General features: G+C 39.0%; 1 protein-coding gene across 4 annotated transcripts in view; it reads right to left on the reverse strand.

Moving 5' to 3' along the window:
* ZBTB40 (zinc finger and BTB domain containing 40) overlaps positions 1 to 12,945 on the reverse strand; it is a 73,017-nt gene that overhangs the window by 42,566 nt on the left and 17,506 nt on the right. For 3 of the 4 annotated variants that reach the window (XM_046002970.1, XM_046002963.1, XM_046002947.1), the window contains exon 2: positions 8,132 to 8,215. The exons of the other annotated variant lie outside the window; for it this stretch is intronic. The gene's annotated coding sequence lies outside the window, so the exon portion shown is untranslated. The remainder of the gene's footprint in view (positions 1 to 8,131; positions 8,216 to 12,945) is intronic. 4 annotated transcript variants of the gene reach the window in all.

Genomic DNA, 12,945 nt, shown 5'->3' on the forward strand with positions numbered 1-12,945 from the left:
CAAATATGTGGAGCTTAAACACACATTTTTCTAAATAATACATAGGTCAAGGAAGAAATCTCAAGAGGAATTTTTAAATATTCAAAACTAGGGGACGCCTGGCTGGTTCAGTCAGTGGAGTATGAGACTCTTGATTTCGGGGTTATGAGTTTGAGCTCCATGTTGGGTGTAGAAATTTAAAAATATTTATGTTCTAAACTAAATGAAAATGTAAATACAACTTATCAAAATTTGTGGGATGCAGCAAAAGCAGTATTTGGGGGACATCTATAGCATTGAATGCATATATTAGAAAAGAAGAAAGATCTAAAACCAATAACCTAAGCTTCATCATGGGACATTAGAACAAGAAGAACAAAATAAATTCAACTGAACAGTAGAAAACAGTAATTAGCCAAAGAAACAAATGAAATGGAAAAGAGTAAATGGATAAAGAAAAATCAATGAAACCAAAAGCTGGTTCTTTGAAAAGATCAATAAAATCAATATGCCTCTAGCCAGGCTAACTACAAAAGAGAGAGAGAGAGAGAGAACACAAACTATTCATAACAGATGAAAAGTGAGACATTACTATAGATTTCACACACAATAAAAGGATAATAAAGAAATATTATGAGCAGCTTTATGCCTACAAATTTGATAACTGATGAAATGGATCAATTCTCTGAAAGACACGATCTGCCAAAACTCACAAAAGAATAGACCAATCTGAAAAGACCTAAATCTATCAAAGAAATTTCAACAATTAATTTCCAATAGTGGAAGCACCAGGGCTGGATGGTTCTCTGGTGAATTCTTCCAAACATTTAAGGAAGAAATTACACCAAGTATCTACACTCTCTTCCAGAAGACAGAAGCAGAGAGAATACTTCTAACTTATTCTATGAAACCAACTTACACCACCACCACCAAAACCAAACAGACATAAGAAGAAAAAAACAAAAAAAACTACAGTCCAACATCTCTCATCAACGAAGATAAAAAAATCCTCAACAGAATATTAGCAAATCAAATCCAACTACGTATAGAATGATATACCATGACCAAGTGGGATTTACCCCAGGTATCCAAGGCTGGCTCAACATTTGAAAATCAATAAATGTAATCCATTACATCAACAGGCTAAAGAAAAATCACATTATCTTATCAACAGATGCAGAAAAAAACACTAGACAAAATCTAAAAGGCATCTATGATGAAAAAAAAAAAAAAAACCCTCTCAGCAAACTAGGAATAGAGAGAAACTTCTTCAATTTGATAAAGAACAGCTACAAAAACCCAATAGTTAATGTTATAGTTAATAGAGAAAAGCTTGAAGCTTTCTTGCTAGAATGGAATAATGTAAGGATGCCCCTTCTTACCACTGCTTTGCAATATTATACTGGAAGTTCTAGCTAATTAATGAAACAAGAAAAGGAAATAAAAGGTATATAGGTTGGGAAGAAAGGAATAAGGCAGTCTTTGTTCACAGATGATATGTTTGTCTATGTAGAAAATCCAAAAGAATCAACAACAAAAAAAACCCTAATATGCAATTACAGCAAGAATGCAGGATACAAGATAAATATGCAAACATTAATCACCTTCCTACATATCAGCAACGAACTAGAACTTGAAATTAAAACATTACCATTTAAGGGGAGTCTGGGTGGTATCATTAAACATCCAACTCTTGGTTTCGGCTCAGGTCATGATCTCAGGGTCATGACATTGAGCCCCACACTGGGCTCTGGTGCTGAGCATGAAGTCTGCTTAACATTTTTCTCTCCCTCTCCCTCTACTCCTCCCCATCACACCTCACACTTGCATGCTCTCTCTCTTGCTCTTTAATAAATAATCTTTTAAAAATTAGCATTTAATTAGCACCTAAAATTGAAATATAAAAAATATGTATGGATAAGTCTAACAAAATATGTACAAGAGTTATATGAGGAAAACTACCAAACTCTGATGAGCGGTATCAAAGAAAAGCCAAGTAAATGGTGAGACATTCCTATCCTATTCATGGATAGGAAGACTCAGTACTGTCAAAATTTCAACTTTTCCCAACTTGATCTATAGATTCAACACAATCCTAATCAAAATCCCAGCAAGTTGTTGTGTGGATACGGAGAAACTCTTTCTAAAGTGTTTATGGAGAGGCAGGGCAGCCAACTCAGTATGGAAGGAGAGAAACAAAGCTGGAGGACCAACACTATTCAACTTCAAGATTTACTACAAAGTGAGAGTAACCAAGACAACGTGGTATTGGTGAAAAAATAGATAAAAATTAGCTCAAAAAAACAGTCAACTAATCTTTGACAAAGAAGCAAAGACCATACAACAAAGCAGCAAAGACAGTACTTCAAGAAATGGCACTGGAACAACTGGACATCCACATGTAAAAGCATGAATCTAGACACAGACCTCAAAACTCACAAATTTCACTCAAAATGGATCACAGACCTAAATGTGAAACATTAGATTATAAAACTAGAAAATAACATAGGAGAAAACCCAAATGAACTTGAGTACAGTGATGACTTTTTTTCAATATAACACCAAAGGCACAATCCTTAAATGAAATAACTGATAAGTTAGATTCCATTAAAATTTAAAAAAACTTTGGTTCTGTGAAAGGTCATGTCAACAAAATGAGAAAACAAGCCACAGACTGGGATAAAATATTTGCAAAAGACACAGCTATTAAAGGACTACTATCCAAAGTACACAGAAAACTCTGAAAACTCAACAATAAGAAAACAAACAATCTGATTAAAAAATGTGCCAAACCTTACCAGACATCTCACCAAAGAAGAGATACACATAGCAAGTATAAAAAGCAAGTATAAAAAATGTGCAACACATGTCATAAGAGAATTGCAAATTAAAGCAACCTATTACAATGGCCAAAATCCACAACACTGACAATACCAAATGCAGTGAGGATTTATAGTAACAGGATCTCCTATATATTGCTAATGAGAATGCAAAACAGTACAGCTGCTTTGGAAGACAGATTAGCAGTTTCTTATAAAACTAAACATATCCTCACCATATGCTCCAACAATTGTGCTCTTGATATTTGCCTAAATGAACTGTCTACACAAAAACACGCAGATATTTAGAGCAGCTCTACTAATAATTGCCAAAACTTGGAAGCAATCAAAATATCTTTCAGTAGGTAAATGGATAAATAAACTGTGGTCCATTCAGATAATAGGATATTATTCTACACTAGAAAGAAATGAGCTAACAAGCCACAGAATGACATGGAGGAAACATAAATGCATATTGTTCAATGAAAGAAGCCAATCTGAAAAGGTTATAAAATGAATCCAACTATATGACATTCTAGAAAAGGCAAAACTATGGAGACAGTCAAAAGATCAGTGGTTGTCAGTGGCTAAAGGAAGGCAGGGACAAACAGGTGAGGAACAGAGGATTTTTAGGGCAGTGACATTATTCTTTATGGCACCGCAATGGTAGATTCATGTGTTATGCGTTTGTCAAAATCCACAGAATGTACAGTACCAAAAGTGTACCCTAATGAGAACAATGGACTTCGAGTGATAATGGTGTGTCAACGTAGGTTCACTGACTGTAACAAATGTATCACTGCAGTGTGGGACAGTGGGGTGGGTGTGGAAAACCCTCTACTGTACTCTGTACTCCCAATGTTTTGTAAACCTAAAACTGCTCTAAAAAATAAAGTTAATTATTTATAAAACTTCGTAAGATGAATGTAAAATTTTCAGTTCTAATCACCTAAAGCCCCATCTGTACCACGATATTTATTATTATGGAACATTCATGAAACTCATGTAGTATTTTTAGTTTACTCAGAGTATCTTTAAGAGCATCTAGCCCTACTGTTTGAGTACAATTTGTCTTAATACCTGCATTATAACAACGTGTACTTTTTTTTTTTAAAGATTTTATTTATTTATTTGATAGACAGAGATCACAAGTAGGCAGGGAAGCAGGCAGAGAGAGAGGAGGAAGCAGGCTCCCTGCTGAGCAGAGAGCCCCATGCGGGACTCTATCCCAGAACCTGAGATCATGACCTGAGCCGAAGGCAGCGGCTTAACCCACTGAGCCACCCAGGTGCCCACAACGTGTACTTTTTAAAAACAAATAAACTGCAGCCCAGGAGCTAGCCGACTGGCTCTACTAGTAGAAGGGGCAGGGGCAGGGGCAGGATCAGAATGCCTATCTCCTGGTACTGGTGGAAAACAAAACAGATTCTGTAAGATTTAAAACAGGCAAGGGGCGCCTGGGTGGCTCAGTGGGTTAAGCTGCTGCCTTCGGCTCAGGTCATGATCTCAGGGTCCTGGGATCGAGTCCCGCATCGGGCTCTCTGCTCAGCAGGGAGCCTGCTTCTCCCTCTCTCTCTCTCTCTCTCTCTCTCTCTGCCTGCCTCTATGCCTACTTGTGATCTCTCTCTGCCAAATAAATGAATAAAATCTAAAAAAAAAAAAAAAAAAACAGGCAAAAGAAGGGACTATCTTTTTTTTAAAAAAGATAATTCTTAAAATTTGTAAATTAACTTATTTTAATAACTGAGGATAAAAACCAGAAGAACAAGAATTCAATGTGCAAATAACACAAACTATAAACTTCTAGTTTAGAAAAACTTTGAGGTTTTTCTAAAGAATGAATTATATCAGCAGAATGTGATTTTTTTTCCCCAAAGAGAAGTCATAGGCCTTATGAATTCAATAAAGCAAAACACTTCTCTGGACATACATTAGGTCTTTTTAAATATTTTTATAATATGAAATGAAACAAGTGATTGGGATTTTATTCTCAGGACGAGCTTAAGATGTTTTTTGGTCATTTTTCTGGGGAAGTTATCTGTATCTTTCATCAGATTAAAAAAAAAAAAAAAGATGTAGCAATGATCCAGAGGTAAGTATTTTGAGCATTAACTACAGAAACTTGTGGTCAGAACTATTTCATATTTTTGTTAATAAATAAATTAGATGGGGGTGGCTCAGTCAGGTAAGAGGCTGCCTTCTGCTCAGGTCATGATCCCAGGTCCTGGGATGGAGCCCCACATCAAGCCAGGCATTGAGCTGAGCCCCCTGTTCAGCAGGGAGTCTGCTTTTCCCTTGGCCCCTCCCCTGGCTCACGCTTGTGGGCACTTTCTCTCTCTCTCTGAAATAAATACGATCTTTAAGAAAAATAAATTAGATGGGAAAATAATTGAATAACTATAGCAGAATAAGCAACTGAGCAAGGTTCAAAAAAACTGAACTAAATTATGTGGCTTACCAATACACAGATATTAAAAACATGGTTATAAACTTGCAATAAAAGGAGAACAGAGATATAGGTAAGGCAGAAGATGTTCAAGGGTAATCAAGGGCTACTTATGAATGTAAGCTGGCAATGTTGAAAGTTGTAATTTTACGAAGATTAATAGGAATACTAACTGAAAAGCAAACTTTTGGCAAAATGGAATGCCAAGCTGATGTAAATGGGCCTTTCCTTCCACTTCATACAGAAATGCTGGATAAAACATTTTAAAAATGCTTTTAAAATATATAGCCAAGCTTTAAAAAAAAAAAAAGAAAAGAAAGAAATCCTCAGGCACCTAAAATGAAAGAGACATTAAAATCAAAACTGGAACATTAAGTGGGTGTTGAGACCATGGTGGCCCACAGGGGTTTCAAACTCCAATACAGTCCCTAGGTTTGGAGGAGAAAGCATTAATCCTCACATGGATACTAGAAATACAGCTTCAGGCAGGTATAGAAGGTGGGCAAGTTGAAACTGAGACCCTTGCACAAAGCCCAGAGCCTCAAATATCTATCCTTCCTTGATATGCAGTCTGACAAACCCCGCTCACTGGCTCAGGAAAGCACCCACAGGAAATCTAAAATGCAGGCCTATGACACAGAGAGGCACGTGTAGGTATGCAAATTTGTATCATACAGGAATCCTGAGCTGAGAAATTAATATAAAAATTGGTCTTTGACATGCAGCAGAAAAAAGCCAGAGTACTTCCACAACCCAAGGCACAGGGACTCACATAGTGAAGAAGAAAAACATAGAACAGAGCTCACTATTACAAACCATATGAGGAAGACAGAAACATGAAAAGTAAACCTATACAGGCTAACAGTAGAAAACGTCAGAAGGTGTCTTTGAAGCAGGGAAGGGGAACTTAAACAATGCCCCAAATGCCAAAAAAGGGGGGGGGGGGGACAATGAATCTGACTGCAATGATAGTAAAGGTTTCTATCAAAGACATGAGTAACAGACAATGGACAAAGAGTAAATTCAGGAGAAAATATGTAGTTATCAGGAGATAATTATGTACAATTTAAAGACAATGCAGAGTTAATACCTAGAAGATTTAAGAAATTCCTACAAATCTAGAGAAAAAAATTAAAATCCAAGGGGAAAAAGGAACAAATGATGTAACCAGGCAATTCAGAGAAGGAAAAGCTTATTTTTAGTTAATCAACAAGTAGTAAGAGTAGTTGTCATAATAGCAGTAATCCGGGCACCTAGGTGACTCAGTGGGTTAAGCATCTGCCTTTGGCTCAGGTCATGATCCCTGGGTCCTGTGATCAAGCCTGTATTGAGTTCCCTGTTCAGTGGGGAATCTGCTTCTCCTTCTCTCCCTCTGCCTAGCTCTTGCTCTCTCTCTCTCTAACAAATAAATAAAATCTTTAAAAAAATTAATAGCAGCTAGCAATTATCTGATGATTATTGTATTCAGGAAGTGTTTATTATATTCAGGAATATGCTTTACATGCATTAATTTATTTTGTCCTCTCAACAACTTGATGGGGCAGATGCTGTAATTATTCCCTTTTACTGATGAAGAGACTAAGGCCCAGCGAGGTTGAATAATTTCTCCAAGATCTCACAGTAACACGGTAGAACTTGAGTTTGAATCTAGGGCACCATTGGTGGGTATATAAATTGTTACCGCTGTTCTGAAAAACATTCTGCTAATATTTAGTGAAAATTTCTGTGTGTGTGTGTGTTTATCTTGTGACCTAGTAATCATATTCCTCCATACCTATCCTAGAAAAATTCCTACATAGTCCATAAGGAAGCATGGACAGAAAGATCACTGGGGCACTGTTTTTTGGTAGCAGGAAGATCAGAGGCAATTTAGATGTCCCTCACTAAAAGAATATAAGTACATGTTCAGGAGGTATACTAGCTACCAGGACAGAAACATGGATAGAAGCCCAGTCTTGAGGGAAAAAGTAACGACCACATCAATGCTGGTGAGGATGTGGAATGACTCAACTCATACACTGCTGGCAGACGTGTACAACAGTACAACAGTACAACTACACAGGAGAGCTGGATGGAGGTATTTATAACATGAATAAACTGCTAATAAATGCAACAACATGGAAAACCTAAAAGCTATTACATTAAGTCAAAGAAGCCAGGCAGAAAAAAGTACACACATAGGACTCAACTTACAGGAAACAGAAATACAGGTAAAACTAATTTATGGTGATAAAAGTCAGATAGTAGTGTGGAGGTTGTTGGGATGCTGTAGGGAAGGGAAATGAATGGAAAGAGACACAAAAGAACTTTCTGGGGAATGGACATGTTCTACATTTTTGGGGGGGTGGTGTTTAAAGAGTAGATTTTTTTAAAAAAGATTTTATTTATTTATTTGACAGAGATCACAAGTAGACAGAGAGCAGGCAGAGAGAAAGAGGGAAGCAGGCTCCCTGCTGAGCAGAGACCCATTCAGGGCTTGATCCCAGGACCCTGAGATCATGATCTGAGCCAATGGCAGAGGCTTAACCCACTGAGCCACCCAGGTGCCCCTAAAGAGTTGATATTCATCAAAACTCTTCAGATATAATGTGTAAGCTCAGTTGTTAATTATATCTCAATAAAAAGGAAATTAAGAAATGTGTTGGTATACTCAAAATGCACTGGCTGTTTAAAAATGGGTACTGGAAGGAGAGATTAAAAATAACACAGAATAATGACAACTTAGTAGCCAGCACTTACTGAAAGCTTACTATATGCCAAGCACTGTTCTAAATGCTCTGCATATATTAACTCACTTAATCCTTTCAACAACTCCATAGAGTAGGTACTCATTATCCACATTTTACATATTAAAAAAACTGTCGCACAAAAAGGTAACATAACTTACCTAGGGTAACACAAATGTGTGGCAGAGTTGGGGTCCAAACTCCGGCAGCCAGGCTCTAAAGTCTGTATTTGTAGAAATGCCTCTCTGAAATTAACAATCAACAACATGGAAGATGAGAGGAGACCAGAGTCAGGGTGTCCCAAGAATGGAGAGGACAAAAACAATGACTGACTTCAGCCTTTAGCCTAAATGAAGTGTATATATTAACAGGTAAGGATGTAGAGGAATAGAAGCAAGATAAGTATTGCAAACACAGGTACAAAAGAAAAGAAAGAAAATGTGATTAATCCAAAAGCAAGTGAGAAAAGGAAAAAAAGAAAGGCAAAAGAATATTGCATTAAATAGAAAGCAACTGAAGAAGGCAGAAATAAGTCCAAATGTATTTACAGTCACAATAAACAGATTGGACTTTCTTGTTAAAAGGAAGAGAGAGATGGGACCCCTGGGTGGCACAGTCAGTTAAGTATCTGACTCTTAGTTCCAGCTCAGGTCGCAGGATCTCAGAGTCATGATTATGATCAAGCCCTGTGTCAGGCTTTGTGTTCAGCTCACACACACATGCACACACACACTCTCTCTCTCTCTCAAATAAATAAATAAATCTTTAAAAGGCAGAGAGGTTCTCTGATTGGGTTTTTAAAAACTCAGCTATCTGTTACTTATAAGAGAATTAGTGAGTAGGTGAGTTTACACTTAAAGTGGTACCCAGCGCATAGAAACTACTACATGTGATAGTTATTACTAGAGACTGTGAATCATCCTCATTAAATAGTTTTGCAACTAGCCATCTGACTTGACAGCTGAAGTATCTATCTGCAAATAAACAATTAAACTATATAATCTTTGTAGACCACTTTCAGGTACAGAACACTGTTATTAAATAAATCTAATATATAATCATGAGGATACACTGGTGATTTGGGGGCTACTGAAATGTACTATAGAGGCTAAACTATACTTTGCCGATCTCACAACTGAAATGTTAGAGCTTCTAACATATTTTACTGTTTCCCCCAATACCCTTTGTAGGGAAGTTAAACTGAGAAGAGAGAACTTAGCACTGGATGTAACGTTGTAAAAGCATAGCTTTCAGAGCTAGAACACTACGTGTTGGAATCTCTAAGTGAAGTCCTGTATAGAGGCAACCTAAATTATGTTATTAAGCACTTACTGAAATTGCTAGGCTTGGGAAAATTGTCAAAGGTCCCAAGGGAAGAACATTTAGGCAACAAAAGAGCACCAGAAAGATGGATGTTCCTCAAAGAAACAATATTAAAGCCTCAAGAAAAGACTATACTGATACAGACTAAAGATACTTAGAAAGAAAAAACTTAATTGGCTGAACCAAGTGCTGCATAATGACCCAAAACACAAATGGGGATTCAACACAAAGTGGAAACTAGGCCAGCTTTCTAAAAGGAACACAAAGAATATTTATTTATTTATTTATTTATTCATTTACATTTTTATTCTGTCTACTTCCAAAAAGGATCTGAAAGTTTAAGGATTGTTTAAGTTAAAAAGAAACAAGAGAAACACCAGAAACGGCAAAAGTGAGAACTAAGTCATAGTTGGTCAGAAACACGGAACCCCTTTAATGAACAAGGGGGGATACAACACTGAAGCCTTACTCTTGATGTGCACCGCTTACTTAAATACAATAGATGTTCTGAAATCCACAAGTGCTGGTGATGTCCTTAGCAAAGCACTCAACGGCCTTTGCTGACACTGCTGGAGAGCGTAGGAGGCTCTTCTCTGTGCCACAGGACCTGGACCTACCATTCACTAATTATTACACTGTACACACAGCTCGTCCAATTCCTCATTACGGGTCATTTGCCTGTTATTTACTCAGCACATCGCTAAGTGCTGTGAAGGATTCAAAGGAAATATAAAACAAGATCTTTGTCCACAGGGAGCTGGTAATAAAGCTAATCCAATGCTAGAATGATTGAAAACAGATCTCTTAAAAGGACTCAATCCATACAAGACAAGGAGGACAGGAAGGAGAGACAACAAAGAGACTGATCCCAGTGAGTGGCAACGAAAAGGCAAGAGCTGCAGCTGGTAAATGCAAGGGAGGTACAACTCCAACAGGCCAGCCAGGGTGAAAGGTAGAGAGCTCCAGGCAGAGGAAGAGCCACGAAGAGGAACTCCGTTCCAGAAGAGGCACATCTGGCCCGTGTGCTGGAAATCATGTGTCCAGGACACTGGCACTGCATACGGCTCTGGAAGGACATGCAGTAACGAGCTGGGCACTGGGCTGGCCAGGGTGGGTCTCCAAAACCACTGGTGGAAGAGAATGGGGGGAGCACAAGGCTACGGAAGTTGGGAAGGGGCAGAAAATGAACAGAGGAACTTCCAGCTGCTTTGAGAGAGGAGCTTCTGAAACAGGAATAGCACAAGGAAAGCAGAGCTTTCCCAGTGACAGGAGGGCTGGACTAATAAGGAAAGTCCCTGGCAATGGAAAGGAAAAACAGGCCTCTTCTATTATGTTGTCTATACAGGCTGTAGCCTCAGACATCCTGTATTATGGAGTTCCATGGAGAAGCGGGGCCCACCTCTGCCTGGATGTGTGCGTTCCAACATACACGAGAGAAAAGCCATTCTATTACTTAATCAAGGGTCTTCGATTCTGGTTGCCCTAACAATTCTGCCCTCTCCTTTGGGCCCACCTATCTCACAGTCCGAGACATCTCTTACAGTCTGGCTCAATGCAACCTTATCTGCTTAAAGTTTTTTGTTGTTTGTTTCTTTATTGTTTTGTTTTGTTCTGTTGCTGTTGATAATCCCTTTCTCCTGAATAAAATCTTTACTTACTTCTACCTTGATGCCTGGGCTCTACTGGAACCAGAGAGCTGGAAGAGACCTTGGAGAGCTCTATTCATTGCTTTCAGCAAACAGAAGTTCATTACTTTATCTATCACGTACTCCTGTCGCTTGATCAAATGACCTTAGTCCAATCTCTTCCCTTTTTAAGGGAGGAAACTGAGGTCCTGGGAGGCTGAGTTGCTCTTTGATCCAAGTCGGCTTTAACCCCATGGCTATTCAGTATCTCACAAACAACCAGAGTCAGGTGAAGTAACAGGCACGCTCCACATAATTAGAGCAAAGATCACACATTCAGAGACAAGAAATGGGACATTTGCTACACACAAAAAGATGATTTAAAATGTAAGGTATCTAAGGAATCAGCTAAGTTAAAAGAGAACCACTAGCAATTATTTCTGAGAATACAAGGTGGATGGGTGAGGTCAGAAAAGGGTGACTGCAGCTTTTAGTGGGCCCAGATTTCTCAAGTTCAAAAACAGCTGTCATTTGGTCCTGTCTTACATGGAGGGCCTGAAAGGCACCAACATGTAGTGTAAGGGGTGAGGTCTCCATATTTGGCACCCCTGGGCTCGTGGTAGTATCCTGTCTCCTGTGTATTGCCGTTGTTGTGTATTGCCGTATTATCATGATCACCCTCATCATTCCATCAAAGTCTGGTCTCCTACAGTTCCAGTCCTTGAGACTTATAGCAATACCTGAATGGCCTATGTACTTTCCTCTGGTATGTTCTGGTCACTGGGAAATCCAAGTAACCTGAGCAGCTCTGAAGAAGCCTAGGAGTGAAGATTCTCAAGCGGCTGGCGGCATCAAGGATAAAATTCTCCTCTGGGGCTTTGGATGCTGTCTAGTGAGCAATAATGGTAGAAACCAAGCAAGGATGACACAGGAATGATACCTGCTTGGTGCTGGGATTTACACCTCAGCCCATTAATCATTTTACAGTCGAAGACTAAGGCTCAGAGATATTAAATGCGTTAAGGGTCATGTGTTACCAAGGGGCAGAAGTGAGCCCGGGTCTCAGTTCTCATACCACAGTTCTGTCCTCTATAATGCGAAGGCCTTGCTGGATGCCAAGACGTAGCTACCACTTCTGCAGATAATGTTCCCTTCCTAGAGCTCAGCAGCCATCAGGAAGCACAGCTGTCGAGACTTGGTTACTAAACAAGTACACTTAGGGTCTCCTTCTGAGGGAACTGGTTAGGGAGCCAACCATATCCACTACCCCATCAGCTTAGGAGACCGTATTTTTCACAATTATCAACTCGTGTCTCATGACAGAGTTAGCCTTAATGATATCCCTGCTCTTTCTTTTCATATTCTGCCAAATTATATACATTACCAAATAACTACTAGTAAGAGCTACTAATAATTAGGTACCTTACTATGTTTCTAAGCACTTCTTATATTCCCTCCTTTAATACTAACAATCCAGCAACAGAGGTAAACCCAATTCACAATAAATCCTAATAGTGGTAAGGTTAAGGAACAGGCCAAGATCATAGAGCAAATCGGTAGAGGAACTGAGATCTTAGTCCAGTTGGCCTGACCTAAAGCTCTTGCCCTTCTATCCACTAGAAGGGTTTCTTACCTGGGATGCTGTCAAAGAAAAGAAGAGTCTGACCCAGAAGTTCTGGGGTGGGGCCTGAATTCTGCATTTCCAATAAGCTCCAGGTGATATGGATACTGTCGGTCCAGGAGCCCTCTCTGAGGAACAAAGCACTGTACAGCCCTGCCTATTTTTTCATATCAAATTATGTCTTAAGTACCTCTAAAAAAATCTCAAGTCATCTTCAAATCCTTCCCTTTTGCACCTGAGTTTGGCTCCAGTCAGAAAAGCAAACTCCAAAACAGCTCTGGGAATAAAACCTACAAGATATGGAGGACTCCAATAACCATGCCTGAGGCCAACAGCTCTATGGCCTGGCCCCAACTCCTACTCCTGCAGAATATATTTCAGCAGTCTGGCCTTCCACGGTTAGTCT

Source organism: Meles meles, chromosome 1 (assembly GCF_922984935.1).
Source record: "Meles meles chromosome 1, mMelMel3.1 paternal haplotype, whole genome shotgun sequence".
Taxonomy (NCBI): Eukaryota; Metazoa; Chordata; class Mammalia; order Carnivora; family Mustelidae; genus Meles; species Meles meles.